At 35.2% G+C, this 18,919-nt stretch overlaps 1 pseudogene; it reads left to right on the top strand.

Moving 5' to 3' along the window:
* Positions 1 to 18,375: 18,375 nt before the first annotated feature.
* On the top strand, positions 18,376 to 18,611 carry LOC132670903 (mediator of RNA polymerase II transcription subunit 21 pseudogene; annotated as a pseudogene).
* The last annotated feature ends 308 nt before the right edge of the window (positions 18,612 to 18,919 follow it).

Here is an 18,919-nt window from a genome sequence, read left to right as displayed (position 1 = left end):
TACAGGGATGCATAAATACTGAGGGTAGAGCACAGACATTGAGGAAAATCCACCAGCACTCCAGCCCGCTCCCTAAGTACAAGGTATTGTTAGACTAACGTGAAGTCTGTGGTGCATTGTAGATAACCATGCAGTACCAAAATCAAACTCATTTTCATGACTACATTTACTCATTCCCCCACACTAACTGACAGAAGAAGAGTGTCCATTTATAATCATAAATGCTATTTACATTGTCTTTACTGTTCTGCTTATGATATGTGTCATTACATTTTTAAATTTTTAGTTATGAGACACTGAAAAGGAAGATAAAACAACTCATTGTCAAGACACAAAGCAGCCAACAGACCAAGACTCAGGAAACCCACATGCTAGCATCAGGAAGTAGGGGCTTCAAGTTAGTATAACTCTTATAATAAACATTTTATGGAAGTGTGGACAACATGTATAAACAGGTATGGAATTTGGCACAGAAATAGAAACCAAACAAAGAAACAAACAAAACAGATCAAATGGAATTTCTAGACATTAAACACACAGCATTAGAGATGAGGAACTTCTTTGACAGATCCCTCAATAGAATGGAAATGGTTGAGGAAAGAATCAGAGAACTTTAAGAAAGGTCAGTAGGAATTATTCATTGTGTAAAAAACCAATAAAAAGCATTCAAGAGTTGTGGGACCTATTTAACAAACGTGTACCTCAAGTCCGGAAAGAAGAAGAGAGAAATTAGGGCAGAAGAAACATGTAGGGGCGCCTGGGTGGCTCAGTCGGTTAAGCGTCCGACTTCGGCTCAGGTCATGATCTCGCGGTCCGTGAGTTTGAGCCCCGCGTCGGGCTCTGTGCTGACTGCTCAGAGCCTGGAGCCTGTTTCAGATTCTGTGTCTCCCTCTCTCTCTGCCCCTCCCCTATTCATGCTCTGTCTCTCTCTGTCTCAAAAATAAATAAACATTAAAAAAATTTTTTTAAATAATAAAAAAAAATTAAAAAAATTAAAAATAAAAAGAATATATGTAAACAGGTAATAGTCACAAATTTTTCTGAAATAGGAAAATAGCACAAACAGCATATCCTGGAACCTCAGAGAAACCCAAACAGTATAAATAATTTTTGAATCCCCAAATTAATACATATTCAAATTGTTAAAAGAGAAAAAACAATAAAGATAATGAGAAAATGTGAAGACTGATGGTTGGAGGGGGGTGAGGAGACACATTACAGAGAGGAACAAAAATTAAAATCACAACAGACCTTATTAGAAACTATACAAGCCACAAGACAATGTCATCTTTAAAGTACTAAAAGAAAGACAGGAAGAAAAGAAACCTGTCAGCCCATAATTGTATATCCAGTAAAAATAAAGATTTTGTATTATACACAAGAGATAATAGAATTTACTACCAGCATTTATACACTTTAGGGAATGTTAAATTGAGTCCTTCAGACAGAAATTTGGAAATATATAAAAAAATGAAAAGCTTTAGAAATAGTAGAAATTATGATCAATATAAAGAAATATATTTAAATGTTGTAATCTAAAATTACCTAAAGTGAAAAACAAAACAAAACAAAAAAACACTAACAGTATTTTTAAATTCATAACATAGGTAAAATAAAATGTATGGCTATAATAACACAACAGAAAGGAAAGAGGAATTGAAAGTATATTGTTAAAAGTTTCTTACAGGATAAACAAAGTGATATTTAATATTTGAAGTTAGATTGCAATACATTAAGGATGCATACTCTAAACTCTGGGGCAACCACTAAAAACAAAATTAGAGAAAGTAGTTTAACTAATAAAACAATTGTGGAGATAAAGTATAATCATAGGAAATATTCAACTAATAAAAAAACACAAAAAGAAGACAAGAGAAACAAACAGGCCTCACAAGAAATGTTAAAAAGACTTCTTGAAGCTGAAACAGAAGGGCAGTAATTCGTACAGGAAAGCATAAGGAAGTATTAATTTCACTGGTAAAGGTAGATGTATCATAAAATCCAGAATTATCTAATGTTGCAAAATTTGTGGGTTAATCACTTAGAAAGCTAGTATGAAGGTTAAGAGACAAAAGTAGTAAAAATAGCTGTATCTACAATAATCTGTTAATGGATACACAAGATAAAAAAGTTGTAAATTTTGACATCAAAAACATAAAGTGTGGTGGGGGGATAAAAATGTAGAACTTTAGAATGTGTTCATACTTGTTACCAACTTAGACTGCTATAAGTTGTTTTATGAAAGTCTTTTTTTTTAATTTTTTTTAACGTTTATTTATTTTGAGACAGAGACAGAGCATGAACAGGGGAGGGGCAGAGAGAGAGGGAGACACAGAATCTGAAACAGGCTCCAGGCTCTGAGCAGTCAGCACAGAGACCGACGCGGAGCTTGAACTCACGGACCGCGAGATCATGACCTGAGCCGAAGTCGGACGCTTAACCGACCGAACCACCCAGGCACCCCTATGTAAGTCTTATAATAACCACAAAGTAAAAACCTATAGTAGATACAGAAAAGATAAAGGGAAAGAAACAAATAACAGACAAGAAAAATAGAAAAAAAAAACTAAAAGTGTTGATTTAAATCTAACAATAACAATAGTTACATTGACTGTAAATGGCCTAATAAGCACTCCAATTAAAAGGCAGAAGTGCAAGAACCTAATTTTAAATATAAAAATAGTGATATGTTAAGAATAAAAGAATGGAAAAAGAAGACATACCTTGTAAAATTTAGTCAAAAGAAAAATTCATCGGTTACATTAATATCAAAGTGGACTTCAAAACAAGGTTACCAAAAATAGAAAGATTACATAATTGTTAACTGTTATCATTGCTAATAGTAAAAGAATTAATTCATTAAGAAGGTACAATAATGCTAAATGTATATGCATCTAACAACAGAACTTCTGGAAATACATGAATCAAAACCGACAAAGCTGAAAGTAGAAATTGACGAATCTACAATTATGGTTGGAAATATTGGACATCTCTCTCTCAACAATTGGTAGGATATATATCCCAGATATCAATAAGGATATAGAAGAATTGAGCAATACCATCAACCATCTTGACCTAATTAGCATAATAGAACACTATACTGTACAAAAACTGGTTACATATGCTTCTCAAGTACATAGAGACATTTTTCAAAACAGAAGATATTGGACCATAAAACAGACTTCAGGTCTGTTTTCAGGTTGTGACCTAACAGTTCATGAGATCAAGCCCCAAGTCAGGCTTTGTGCTGACAGTGCAAAGCCTGTTTGGTTTCCTCTCTCTCCCTCTCTCTCTGCCCCTCTCCCACTCCTGATCTCTCTCTCTCTGTCTCTCTCTCTCTCTCTCTCTCTCCCTCTCTTTCTCTCACTTTCAAAATAAATAAACTTTAAAATAAAAATAAAAACGGTTTGTAGATTTATGAAGTTAAAAACAATATGAATCATCAATCCGCAAAATAAGTGTTAAGTCAAATGAAAACATATTTTCATATGAAAAACCTGTATGAGCATAATTATGGTGGCTTTATTCAGTCATCAAAAACTTGAAACAGCCTAAACGTGCATCAACTGGAGAATAAACATATGCAAATTCATACAATGGAAGCCTACTGAGTAACAAAAAGGAATAAAGTATTGATACATGCAACAAAATGGGTAAATCTCAAAAGCATTATGATCTGTAAAAGAAACTATATTCAAATGTTCTATATATTTTTATTATTCCATTTATATGATATCCTGGAAAAGGAATGTCTGTAGGGATAGAAAACAATCAGTCATTAGGTGTGCCTAAGTGGCTCAGTCGGTTAAGCATCTGACTTCAGCTCAAGTCATGATTTCATGGTCTGTGAGTTCGAGCCCCTTGTTGGGCTCTGTGCTGACAGCTCAGAGCCTAGAGCCTGCTTCAGATTCTGTGTGTGTCTCTCTCTCTGCACCCCCCAACTCATGCTGTCTCTCTCTCTCTCTCTCTCTCTCAAAAATAAATAAATATTTTTAAAAAAGAAAGAAAGAAAACAAATCAGTCATTGTCAAGGACTATAAAGCAGGGAAGGGATTGACAACAAAGTGTCACAAGTGAACTTTTTGGAGCAATTAATGTTATATTTCTTGATTATAATAGTAGCACCATTATTGCATTTTTCAATATATTCATTGAACTGTACAACCAAGAAGGGTGAATTTTATTAAGTGTAAATTGAACTTTTTAATAAATTTTACTATAAAAAAGAAACTCTAGTCTTTAAAATGAGATTTAAGACAAAAATATATCAAACCATTCAGTATAGTAACATTCTCATCTCATTAAATTCAGAAAGAGTATTTACTAAAATTCAAATCCCTTTTATTTCATCGAAAGACATATAATGTATAGATATTTACTAGCATCTTAGTTTACATTTCCTCTGAAGAATCCTGAGACCGACATTTTAGTAGAAATCTGTTGTTTAGTAGATGACCTCAGAAAACACCAGTAGAGGAGTAGGGAAGTATTACAGAGAAGGAAGCAAGCCAGTAAATTATGCATTATCAAGAAAGTTTTTGCTGTAGGCAGCTTGAACTGAATTTCACCAGGAAATTCTAGGAAGCATGACAGAATAGCCATCTCAAAGCCAGCCCACTTAAGGAGCAAGAGATCAGGATATTTATCCAACAATCCCTATCAGTCATTGGTAGAAGGTTGCTTCTAGATGTTTTCAATGTCCAGTGATCCTGACTTGCCATAAACACTGGAAAAAGAGAGAAAGTCCTTAGACAAAGGGATGTATATGCTGGAAGCTGGAAGTACTGCTGATGTGACTAGAAATTATAAGACCCAAAGATATAAACAAGACAGGTCTACCACATTTAAAAAACTAGGAGAAGAGAACATTTCTACAACTTGAAAAACATACAGCCAATATTATTCCTATTGGTGAAATTTTGGAAGCAGTTTCCTTAAATTAGAAATAAGACAAAAATATCTACTATCACTGATGCAAATCAATATTATATTGGTAGACCTTATTGATGTAATAAAAACTGGATAAAGAGATAAGTGACATAAGGACTGGGAAGGAAAAGATGAGATCACCATTATTTGAAGATTTTATACACACACACACACACACACACACACACATACATATATATACATATACGTATATGTATATGTATGTATATATATATGTATTTCTACATAGTGAACGCTGGTAAAGTCATAGACAAACTATGAAATAACATTAAGAGAGCTCAGCATGATTTCTGAACATAGATCAGTATATGAAAGCAAGTATTCCTATATACTAGCAATAACCTAAGAGAAAATGTAATATAAACATAGATCATGTACTCACTAGCAATAAAAACTATAAACTAACTAGGAAAAAATAATAACATTATAAAGAAAGTTATAAAATTTTACTAAATAATATTTAAAAATCTAACTTGAATGAAACATTTTTTATGAATGTGAAGATTCAATGCTGTAAAGACGTCAGTTTGCTCAAATTAATTAATAAATTCAGTGCCATACCAATGGAAATTCAAATTATAATTCTAGGGAACCGAAAAAATCATTCTAAAACTTACATAAAATTATAAAGTTCTGAAAGGACTGTAGAAAAAGATCTTATATATCAAGACACATTACAAAATTACAAGCATTAAAACAGTGTATTTTTGGCACAACAGTAGGTAGGTATATCAATAGAAGAGAATAGAGAACCCAGAAAGATACACAACCCTTGCAAAACCTGTTCTAAGACAAATGGGACATTTCAAATTAATTAAGAATAGACTATATTCCATTAAAAGCATTGGCCCAATTGGCTTTTTTCTATGGAAAAATAGTGAAATCATAGCATTACTGCCACTATGCAGAGAAATAATTTCCAGTTGGATTAAAAAGCTAAATATAAGAAAATTTTAAATAACTGAAAAAATATGAGGTTAATTTTATGCACCTAAAATAGGAAGCTTTCCTTAACTAAAGTAGCAAAAACTAAATTATAAAATAAGTATTGCTTAAATTTGACATACAAATTATTTTTTGTATAAAGCATAGGCACTATAATATTTTATAAAGAACAGAATGGGAAATATCCCAACTCATTTACCAAGCATGTTAGTCAGATGGCTGATACATAGAACAGATTAGATAGGTAGATAGATAATAATAATAATGATAGATAGTTGGATAGATAGATAGATAGATAGATAGATGATAGATGATGACAGATAGATAGATGATACATAGATAGATGATAGATAGATAAATAATTTCTTTAAGAATTCCCACTAGAATTCAGTTAACCACTTTCTCTACATCTAGTAGACTTAAGTTGCATATGCCATTCACAGGCACCTGGAGGACTCAGAGGTTAAGCATCTGACGCTTGATTTTGGCCGAGGTCATGATCTTACAGTTTCATGAGTTTGAGTTCCATGTCAGACTCCTCACTGATGGTGCACAGCCTGCTTGAGATTCTCCCTCTCTCTCTGCCTCTGCCCCTCCCCCGTTTGCACTCTCTCGGTCTGTCTCAAAATAAATGAACTTAAAAAAAAAAAATAAAAAATTATATATACCATCCAAAACAAAAACACTTTTCAAATTGTGCATTCAGGCCCCAGAAACATAATCCAGATACTCACTGTTACTTTATTTGTGCTAACTTTTTTTAATGTTTATTTATTTATTGAGAGACAGAGAGAGAGAGAGAGAGAGCGAGCTTGCAGGGAAGGGGCAGAGAGAGAGAGGTAGAAAATCCCAAGCAGGCTCCACACTCAGCACAGAGCCTGACATGGGGCTCAATCTCATGACTGTGAGATCATGACCTGAGCTGAAATCAAGACTCAGATACTTAACCAACTGAACCACCCAGGCACTCCATGATTCCTAAGTAGTCACCTAATAATATTTTTCTGTTTTCAGTTTTCAAGATATTGTGCAGTTCAATATTCTACTTCCAGTCAAGATGGAGTAATAGGGACTAGATTTCCCCCCATTTGAAACAAATAACAGACAATGCATATAAAACAAGGGTTTACACCATACAACAAAGGCTAATGATCTCCAAGACATGGGGAACAGAAGAGATGAGCCCCACAATTGCTATAGCTTTACTGCTTTGAATTTCTGGGAGACAGTGCTAGAAGAGGGAATGGAAACAGAGTCAGTTGACTCCCTGAGCTGAGGAGATAGAGCTGAAGCTTGGAAACACTAAGGCAACTGGAACTGTGGGGCAGAATGACAGACAAATGAGCACTGCACAGATAGGGAACACAGGACATCTACAGATGGTCCTACAGCGAATTCTGTGGACTACAGATCAATAAGTACACATGAGGAAACACCCACAAGGCTGGGGAGAGAATTATCTGAAAGGAGTAGAGGGAACAATGCCCAGCTCTTACACTGCTTTGCCCCCAACCCAATTTCAGCTAACTGTTCTCTTGTCTTTACCAATAACTGTAGTCCTTCCATAACCCCATTTTAAACCTTTCCATTCTCTAGCCACCACCTGTTACCTCTGGACTTACTCTCTTAGTATGTTGACCGCAGCAGTATCGCAGGGAAAAATAAGAAAACTTTGGCAAATCACTAAATTAATATCACCAAAACAGATAAGATTTATTTCATTTCTAGCACAAAAGATATGCTATGATAAAGGGACACCCCAAAAATACTTTGAAGCTAAAAATACGATAACCAAAATTTTTAAATTCCATGGAATGGCAAAAAACACCTTCAAAAAAGTATGACTAAGAAATACACTTTGTCAGGCACCATTTCTCTGAAAGCTAGTGAAGAATGTCATCTAGAAAAAAAAGGCAACAATCCATAAGGAGGAAACTATAGGATCCAGGAAACAGGAGTCTAAAGCAGAAGAATAGGAAAAGAAGTCTCCAAAGGGATATCTGTGCAATAGATGAATCCTGTCCAGAACAGAGAATAAATAGAAGAGTCTAGAGGACATTCTCCACAAAGAAAGTATGTGTGTGTGTGTGTGTGTGTGTGTGTGTGTGTGTAAGGAGAGAGAGAGGTTAGTTGTATGAGCATTTGGAAAGCCATAGGAATTTGTTGGTTCTATTGTAAAGAATTAGCAACACAGGCTTAAAGTAAATGAAATGAAAAAGCAAGAGAATTATTTATTCCGGGCGTGTGGAAGATAAAGAAGATTGTACTAGAAAGGAAACAATCATGATATGCTACTTGGCTCTGCCATGAATAATATCCATATGAACATGAGGTAAGCACCGCCGATTGACTTAAATGTTGTGATACAGCTATTTTTAAAAAGACGCAGAGGAGAATCAATGGGGGATAGGAGAACGAGTATAAAATAAAGCAAATAATATATTAAAAATTAAGCCAAGTGACAGCAACAGAAGTGTATTATATACAAATACAAGGAAAAAATTAGAAATAGTTGAAAAATTATTGTTTCTGAGGAGAAAGACTGAAGGATAAAACAGAGAGAGAGCTTTTAATCCAAACAGAGGATCCAAAGCTGGGTCTGCACTGACAGCAGTGAGCCTGATGAGGGGCTCAAACTCATGAACTGTGAGATCATGACCTGTTTTCTTTTTTTTTTTTTTTTTTTTTTTTTTTTTTTTTTTTTAATTTTTTTTTTCCAACGTTTTTTATTTATTTTTGGGACAGAGAGAGACAGAGCATGAACGGGGGAGGGGCAGAGAGAGAGAGGGAGACACAGAATCGGAAACAGGCTCCAGGCTCCGAGCCATCAGCCCAGCGCCTGACGCGGGGCTCAGAGCCTGACGCGGGGCTCAGAGCCTGACGCGGGGCTCAGAGCCTGACGCGGGGCTCGAACTCACGGACCGTGAGATCGTGACCTGGCTGAAGTCGGACGCTTAACCGACTGCGCCACCCAGGCGCCCCATGACCTGTTTTCTGAAGTCAGACACTCAACCAACTGAGCCACCCAGGCGCCCCTGTGGCTTTCCGTTTTTTATTTATTTATTTTTTAACGTTTATTTATTTTTGAGACAGAGAGAGACAGAGCATAAACGGGGGAGGGGCAGAGAGAGAGGGAGACACAGATCAGAAGCAGGCTCCAGGCTCTGAGCCATCAGCCCGGAGCCCGACGCGGGGCTCGAACTCATGGACTGCGAGATCGTGACCTGAGCTGAAGTTGGACGCTTAACCGACTGAGCCACCCAGGCGCCCCTGCTTTCCGTTTTTTAATCAAAACTGTTTTAGTTATCTTTATGAGAGTTATATGTATGTTTTCTCTCCAACAGACAAAAGACAGATATTCTCCTTCATACTGATGGCATGGACTATTTCTATTAAATGAAACATTTTTAGAAATTGCTGTAGGTGTTGACTAAGTGTGCAGCCCATTCTCTCTTGTACCAGCTTCTGTTTCAGCTTTGCAAAAAGTTTCGCTAATTGTGGCAACTGCATTCCCCAGGGTGCCACTGATTAGCTGGTGTGCACTGAGTGTTATTGCTGCTGCTGATTGTCTCCTCTTGGCCAACTCAGCTGATACTCCGTGTTTGACTACAGTCTTAGCAAATGCCTCTTTTCTGGAAATTTTATGGTGCCATGCTGGCATGCAGAACCTTACTGACCCTAATTAAGGACAAACCCAAAGTTGAAATGTGATGTGTTTTAAAGATACTGAGAAGCCAGTAGGCCTGAGTTCAAATGTCTGATTGCCCTCTGAGCTATTCTGATCTTGAATTCAGCATGGGACATTACTTAACTCAAAGAACATGTGTTTAATCCTCTTTCTGTGAATGATTACTGACTTCCCTCTCTCTATCAGCTGTCTGGTTCTCCTCCAGAGCTCTGGGCCACTCTAGCATTTGTCCTATGTCACCATTTGAAAGCAACCACAATGACTCTGCTGCAGTTTCTTTAGTCTGTAACTTATCTTCTCCTTCATTTATTCCTAATCTTAGTCAATGTGCCGTTATTTATGTGACCCTCATTCTATTTCCTGAGTGCCTACTTCTCAGAATCACCCATGAACACCTTACAAAATGCACATGCTTAGTACCCACCCAGACCTTTTGAATCAGAATTTCCAGGGATGAGATTAACTATGTGTAATTTTTAAAAGCACCACAGTAATTATGCTATGGAATTAAGTTTGAGAACTACGATATGTCTGTTTTCTCCTCTTCTATTCCCTCAGTCACTGTCTGCATTTAGACCCCATCACTTCTTGTCTAGATCATTGCTGTAGTTTCCAACTGCCTTTCGTGTATCCTGTTTCAACCCTTTTCATACACTGTCCTTTTTTAAAAATTTATTTAACAAATATTTATTGGAGCCCTTGCTTGGCAAAGGGTTTTTCTCCACCATGTTGCTAGAATCATTTTTCTAAAACATGTCTTTTTTTATGTTTATTTATTTATTTTGAGGGAGAGAGAAAGAGAACTTGAATGGAGGAAGGACAGAGAGGAAGGGAGAGAGAGAATCCCAAGCAGGCTCTGTGCTTTTAGTGCAGAGGCTGAGGGGAGGGGAGAGCCGCGGGGGTGGGGGTTGCCCATCTCATGAACCATTAGATCATGACCTGAACTGAAATCAAGAGTCTGGCACTTAACGGACTGAGCTACCCAGGTACCCCCTAAAACACAGGTCTTATCATGAGATTCTGTTGCTTAAAATCCTGTGATAGTTCTTTCTTCACCTCAGGATAAATTCCAAACTCATTGATAGAGCACCGATCTCGCTCCATTTCTTTACCAACTCAAATCTATTCAGTGCCTTGTACATGGTATTTGCTGGTTTCTAAATAGCTTAAAATCTAATGGGATTGTATAATATAATATTTAAGAGCTCATGCATGGAATCATTTGCATCTGATCTCAGTATGCCTGTTTGGTACTTACTATCTACATGTCCATAGTAAGGTACTTTTTTTTTTAAGTCTCGATTTTCTGCTCTGCAAAATAGATATAATAATGACTGTCTTATATGGATGATTCAGATGAGTTAATTAAATAATTTATCTAAAGTGCATAGCACAAAATAAGTACTCCGTTTTAATGACTATTATTGGCGGCTGTTATTTACCCACGTTATTTTCTGCTTAGAATGTAATTCCTTCACTTTTTCACCTGAATCATCCCTACTCAATATTTAAACCTCAGCCAGTCATGCTTTTCTCCAGGAAGACTTTACTTACAGCCACTTTTCACAGGAACCTTAATCTTTCTTCTGTCTCAGGGCTCCCCAAACTGTGGTCTACAGACCAAATATGGCCTACTACCTATTTTGTATAGTCCAAGAGAAAGATGTTTTTTATATTTTCAAACGGTTTAAAAGAAACCAAAAGAAGATGCAAGGGAATCATATAAAATTTAAATCTCAGTGTCTATAAAGAAACTTTTAGGGGAACACACCCATGCCTATTTGCGGACAATTGTCTATGGCTGCTGTAGCACAACAGCAGAACTGAGTACTTAACAAAAACCGTGTGACCCAAAAAGCCAAAAATATTAGCTATCTGACCCTTTTCAGAAAAAAGTTTGCAGATCCCAGCTCTACCTCATCCTAGAAGAGACCATCCTGTATTGTCATTTCAGTTGTCTGCCCACAGCCAGTGACCTCCTTTAGGTCAGAAACAGTGTTTGATCCTTTCTCCAACGCTTAGTACATGCCCTGTGTGCTCTCAGATAGTAAGCTCTCAATATTTCCTTACTGAGTGAATGAAAGAATTATTTTCCTGTGTTTTTTTTTCTTTGTCAAATATGGCAACAATGTATAACTAAACATTTTTTATGAATTCAGAGTAATATGAGCTCCTAATTTAATTTAGGTGTTACCTCTGTGTCAATTTTATAACCCTGACATAAATTACTTCATAAAGTACAGCCCTAAGAAATGAATCCTATTATCATTACTTTTTTCTATGTAAGGAAGCAGGAGCACAAAGAGCTCAAGGAACTTGACCAAGGTCCCAGAATTAGGAAGTGACAAAACCAGAAAATCTCACTGAGACCCCTCTCAATTACTATGTTGTAAAGTCTTCTTACAGTGAAAGTGAAGAGGGGGCTGCAATAAGATGAGGTGTTTGTTTTAATAAGCACTATTTTAAACAGCAATGTTCTAAAGTAAGTTCAAAATAATATGCCAAAATGTAGACTAGCTCTCCTGGACAATCCTTTGTAATAAAATACAGAAGAGTACCTACTAGATCATAGTACTGCTCGAATCTTAATGATCTGTTCTTGTTGTCACTTTTGTGAGGCAAATACTGGAAAATGTTCAGAAAACCTTATTACTTCTCTATTATAAGCTGTATCTTAAAGGTAGACTAATGGTTTTACTTAACATTAAAGTAAACAGCAAGAATACAGGACAAATGCAACCCTTTAGAAATATGATTCTGTCAGCCTCCAGAATTTACCTCACATCTGAGATGCATTTAAAGAAACATTATTAAATAGAAATCCTCAAGAGTCATGTCAAAATTCATAAATGATCATCTAAGTGCTATAGTAGAGAAGAGTTCAGTTGCATTCAAACATGTTGACAGCATTCACTTAAACATTGATAAACTATGACAAAAAGAAATAAGATCTTTAAACACAAATTGAGATTATATGCCAGTATAATTTCAGTCTTTGATAATATATCTCAAGTTGCTTTACATTTATTTTTTTTTAATTTTTTTTAAACGTTTATTTATTTTTGAGACAGAGATTGACAGAGCGTGAACAGGGGAGGGGCAGAGAGAGAGGGAGACACAGAATCTGAAACAGGCTCCAGGCTCTGAGCAGTCAGCACAGAGCCCGAAGCGGGGCTCGAACTCACGGACCGCGAGATCATGACCTGAGCCGAAGTCGGACGCTTAACCGACTGAGCCACCCAGGCGCCCCGCTTTACATTTATTAAATAACTCCACTGTTATTGTTTTAGCAGGAATTCTCATTGTTTAAGCCCTTTTCATAGCAATTAACATCATTATTACTACTTTTGTATAGCATGAGTTCATCTACACACAAAGAATGATTATATTATTTTCAACTCTTTGCAACTCATATTAGAATAAAATAAAAATTGAGGTGATACATCAAGTACTTATAGAAATAAAACTTTCCCCAGGAGTGTTAAACTTTTCTGCATATTAAGTAGAATTTGTAAGTTTAATTTTCATTAGAAAATAACAGGCGAAGATGGTGGGTCTTTATGTTTTTCTGTTCTATATGTAATTTATTTATTTTTTTATTGAATTGTAGTTGATACACAATGTTACTTTCAGGTGTACAGCATCGAGGTTCGACAAGTCTGTGTACATTATGTTATGCTCACCACAGGTGTAGGTGGTGGATCTTTAAATGTGCCGAAAATGCAATGATTTCCAATGCTTCAACAAATATTCAAATAGCCTGCCTCACATAAGGTGGATGAGAAAATACCAAGCTTAGCCTTTTGGTCCTCTCTGATGGCACTCTTGATTACGTGCCAGACAAAATATAATCTCTGAATGAAGTTCCTGAATTTAGCAAAGATATTCTCATTCCTTCTCAGAAGAAACGGGTCAAGAAACTAGAGTAAAAGAAGAAGGAGAAGGGAAAGAAGGAGGAGGAAAAGGAGAAGAAGAAGAACAAAACCAAAACAAGAAGAAAAATATTTTCTTAAGGATGGAAACATAAATTTTGTATTTATTTAGAATATCTTTTTTTTTCCCAAGATCAGAGCTGAGAAGTTGAACCTTCTTCTTTTAAAATAGGAATTATTTCAATAGGGGCAATAAGTTTAATTTTCCATCAGAAAAAAAAGATAGGCAGTTTTATGTACATTCTCATGTCATTTGTGAATGAAGACACTTCTCTATCATCCTTTACAATCTGTGTGCCTTTTGTTTGTTTGTTTGTTTTTCTGTATATGGCACTGAATAAGATTTCCAGTTCAGTATCAAACAGCAATGGTGAAAGGAGACATTTTTGCTTTTGCTTTGTTCCTAATATTAGGGGGAACCATTCTTTTTTCACTTCTAAATACGTTAGAGATAACATTTTTATTTAATTTTAAACATTGGGGCGCCTAGGTGGCTCAGTTGGTTAAGGGTTCATCTCCTGACCTTTCATGAGTTGGAGCCCCGCATCGGGTTCTGCACTGACAGTGCTGAGCCTATTTGGGATTCTCTCTCTCTCTCCCTCTGTCTCTCTCTCTCTCTGCCCCTCCCCTGTTCATTCTCTCTCTCTCTCTCTCTCTCTCAAAATGAATAAATAAATAAAATTTAAAAAAATTAATTTTGAACATAATTGATAGATTCAAGCAATAATAGTAACAATGTAGTTTAGTAGGACTTAGTATGACAAAAAAATAACACAAAAAACTACAAGAGGAATGGAATTACATGCTTATAAGATTATTAATTATATATGAAGTGCCATTATATTGTTTGAAGGTAGATTGAGAAGTTAAAATGGATATTATAAAACTTATAGGAAAGAGGGTAAAAGGGATAAAGTACATACAAGAAAATTAAAAAAATTCATAGCAATATGGCAGATGTAAACCCAAAGATAACAATAATTATATTAATGAAAATGGTAAACATTGAAGGTAAAAGACAAAGATTATCAGAATTGATTTAAAAAAAAACAACCACCAAACTCCATGCTGATTTAAAGCAATCTATTTAAATATAAAGACTCAAATAGGTAAAAGTAAAAAAAAAAATAGAAAAAGATATACCATGTTAGTGCTAAGCATAAGAAATTTGGAATGGCTTTATTAATGCCAAAGTAGATTTCAAAATAAGAAACATTACCAGAGAAAAATATATTCATTTAATTATGACAAAAGGATCAATTTACCAGAAACATACAATCTTAAATGTTTATATACACAATCATCAAACCTCAAAACAAATGAGGCAAAAATTGACAACTAAAGTGAGAAAACGGGCATATCAATTATACTTTAAGTTCAACTATATTCTCTCAGTGATTGATAAGACAGAAAAGCAAATGAAGTTATGGAATATTTTAATAACACCACCAACAATCTATTGGACCTTATGAATACATAAAATAGGTGGTATAATAATAAATAATATAATTATAATAATAAATAATTATATGAAATTATTATATATCTAAATAATCTACCCAACAACAGTTAAATATAAATATTTTCATGTGTAAATAGGACATTCACCAAGATAAAACATATTCATGCTCATTCATAAGATAAATCTCAGCAATTTTAAAAAAAATGAAGTCATAAAGTTTGTTTTTTTTAACCATAGCAAATTTAAGTTAAAAATCAATAATGGAAAGCTTCCTAGAAAACCTCAACATTTGGAGATTAAACAATACATTTCTAAAAATTTGTTGATCAAAAAGAAATGAAAAAGAAAATTATTATATATATATAATATTTATTATATAATAATTATATATTTATATAATTATTATATATAATTATTATATATATATACTTATAAGTATATATATATACTTATAAGTATATATATATACTTATATATATATGTATATATATATATATTTTTTTAATTTAAATCCAAATTAGTTAAGATAAGGTGTAATAATGATTTTGGGAGTAGAATTTAGTAATTTAGTGATTCATCACTTACATACAACACCCAGTGCTCATCTCAAGTGTCCTCCTTAATGCCCCTTGCCCATTTAGCCCATCCCTCCACCCACCTCCCCTCCAGCACCCATCAGTTTGTTCTCTGTATTTAAGAGTCTATTATGGTTTGTATCCCCCTTCTGTTTTTATCTTATTTTTGCTTCCCTTCCCTTATATTCATCTGTTTTGCATCTTAAATTCCACATATGAGTGCAGTCATATGATATTTGTCTTTCTCTGACTTATTTCACTTAGCATAATACACTCTCATTCTATCCACATTGTTGCAAATGGCAAGAGTCCATTCTTTTTGATTGCTGAGTAATATTACATCATATATATATATATATATATATATATATATATATATATATATCACATCTTCTTTTTTCATTCATCTGTCGATGGACATTTGGGCTCTGTCCACACTTTGACTATTGTTGATAGTGCTGCTATAAACATTGGGGTGTATGTGCCCCTTTGAAACAGCATACTTATATCCCTTGGATAAATACCTAATGGTGCAATTGCTGGGTCGTAGGGTAGTTCTATTTTTAATTTTTTGAGGAACCTCCATACTGTTTTTCAGAGTGGCTGCACCAGTTTGCATTCCCACCAGCAGTGCAAAAGAGTTTCTTTTTCTCTGCATCCTCACCAACGTCTGTTGTTGCCTGAGTTGTTAATGTTAGCCATTCTGACAAGTGTAAGGTGGTGTCTCTTTGTGCTTTTGATTTGTATTTCCCAGATGTTGAGCATTCTTTTCCGTGTCTGTCAGCCATCTGGATATCTTCTTTGGAGAAGTGTCTATTCATGTCTTTTGCCCATTTCTTCACTGATTATTTGTTTTTTGGGGTGCTGATTTTGATAATTCTTTACAGAATTGGATACTACCCCTTTATCTGATATGTCATTTGCAAATATCTTCTCCCATTCCACTGGTTGCCCTTTAGTTTTGCTAATTGTTTCTTTTGTTGTATAGAAGCTTTTTATCTTGATGAGGTCCCAAAGTTCATTTTTGCTTTTGTTTCCCTTGCCTCTGGAAAGAAGTCAAGAAGTTTGCTGTGTCTGAGATCAAAGAGGTTGTTGCCTCTTTTCTCCTCTAGGATTTTGATGGCTTCCTGTCTTATGTTTAGGTCTTTCATCCATTTTGAGTTTATTTTTGTGTATGGTATAAAAAAGTGGTCTAGGTTCATTCTTCCACATGTCGCTGTCGAGTTTTCCCAATACCATTTGCTGAAGAGACTGTCTTTTTTTCCGTTGGATACTCTTTCCTTCTTTGTCAAAGATTAGTGGACCATACATCTGTGGGTCCATTTCTGGGTTCTCTATTCTGTTCCATTGATCTGTATGTCTGTTTTTATGCCAGTACCACACTGTCTTGATGACTACAGCTTTGTAATACAGCTTAAAGTCCAGAATTGTGATGCCTCCAGCTTTGGTTTGTTTGTTGCTGTTGCTGTTGTTGTTTTTGTTTTCCCAGGATTGCTTTGGCTATTTGGGATCTATTCTGGTTCTGTACAAATTTTAGGATTGTTTGTTCTAGCTCTCTGAAGAGCTAGAGAATGCCACTGGTATAGGAATAAACCAAACAGACAAAGAAGTGGAGCGCTGTTAAGGAACAGACCCATAAATTTTTGCAAATTGATGTCAAAGTAAAGGAGGCATCCAAAATTATGAAGATAGAATTGACTATTTCATAAATAGTGTTAGACAGCTGGAAAGAAAACAAACCCTGAATTATGTGAGTAATGTTTTCAAATTAAGTACCTCAAAAGCAAACTCACACTGGTTTCAGATAATTTATTGGCTTACCCAACAAATGTTTAGGGGAGTACTGAATTCATGTGTGGCTTCCTGCCACAATGCATACAATATTGTCAGGATCTGGTTGTCTTAATCTCTTAGTTTTGTTCTGCTGTTTTTCCGTGTATTGGTTTCACTGTTAAACAAGGTCTTTGCCCACACTACAGCAGCTCTAAATGTCATATTTCTCTCTTCACATCCAGTGAATAGTCTTATAATTTAAAATAAATTGAATTTAATCAATTATAATTCATGATATTAATAGACTAAAGAGAAAAAATTATGTAATTTTTACAATTGAGGCAAAAAACGTATTTGATAATAGGCAAGCTGTCATTATCTAAAAGGCATTATTAGCAAATTAAGAATAGAAGACGACTAACTTGTAAGATATATATACCAAAACCTACAACAAATTTTGTACCTAATGGAAAAACTTTTAATGTGTTCCTTGTAAGATGAGGAACAGGACAAAAAGGTCTACTAACACTGCTGCTATTTAACATGCTATTGGAGGTTCTGGCAAAGACTATAAAGAAAGAAAAATAAATAATATATGCAATAGAAGATGAAACATAAAACTGACATAATTTGCAGATAATGTGAACACCTATTTAAGAGAAATTTGGTTCTCTAGACCAACGATAGCCAAATAGAAATTAACTTTAAGAGGATAATGCAATAGCAACAATAACAATAAATTGCTTTCTTAAAAGAATACATAAGACCTCTGTGAACAAAACCTCAAAGCTGTAAATAACATAGAAGATGATTTAAATAAAGAGGTGTTTCATGCTTTTGCATGAAAGCAAAATATGTCTCAATATTATAAGAAGTCACTACTGCCTAAATCAACCTAAATAAATATTCAAGGGAACCACAAACAAAATCTGTTGTATGTTTTGAAGAATGATTACTCTAAAATTTATTTCAGAAAAAGAAATGAGCCACAGATAGTTAACCTGTAAAAACAAAAGAGGGTCTCTGGCCTCCCTTAGCTCGTGGAGGAACATGGCTGATAGGCTCACACAGCTGCAGGACGTGGTGAGTGCCCTTGCAGATCAGTTTTGTAATGCCATTGGAGTGTTACAGCATTGTGGCCCTCCCGCCCCTTTTCCTGATGCTCAGACAGCAAAGAACAAAGATCTGCCAACTAATCCTACAGAAGAATATGTCTAGCTTTTTGCCGCACTGATCGCAAGAACAGCAAAAGACATGGATGTTTTGATCCATTCATTACTCAGTGAAGAATCTACAGCTGCTTTACATACAGGCTGCTAGCTTGTACAAGCTGGAAGAAGAAAGCCACGAAGCTGCTACATATCTGGAGGATGTTATTTATGGAGGGGACGGGCTTCTGGAATAGATACAAAGCGCACTTGCTCCTGTTGCATAGTCACAACTGGAGACGAGGCGTAGTACCCATCCCCAGTCTCTCCCAGACCCACAGTACCAGTACATACCTTGCGGTTGAGAAAATAACTATTTCAGTGTCATTAAGAATTCTGCATCAGACGTAGGTGTAAGCCTTACCAACAGTTACAGAAACATTAAG

The sequence above is a fragment of the Panthera onca genome, chromosome C1, assembly GCF_046562875.1.
Source record: "Panthera onca isolate mPanOnc1 chromosome C1, mPanOnc1 haplotype 2, whole genome shotgun sequence".
NCBI classification, from domain to species: Eukaryota; Metazoa; Chordata; class Mammalia; order Carnivora; family Felidae; genus Panthera; species Panthera onca.
This window is presented reverse-complemented; position numbering and strand designations above follow the sequence as displayed.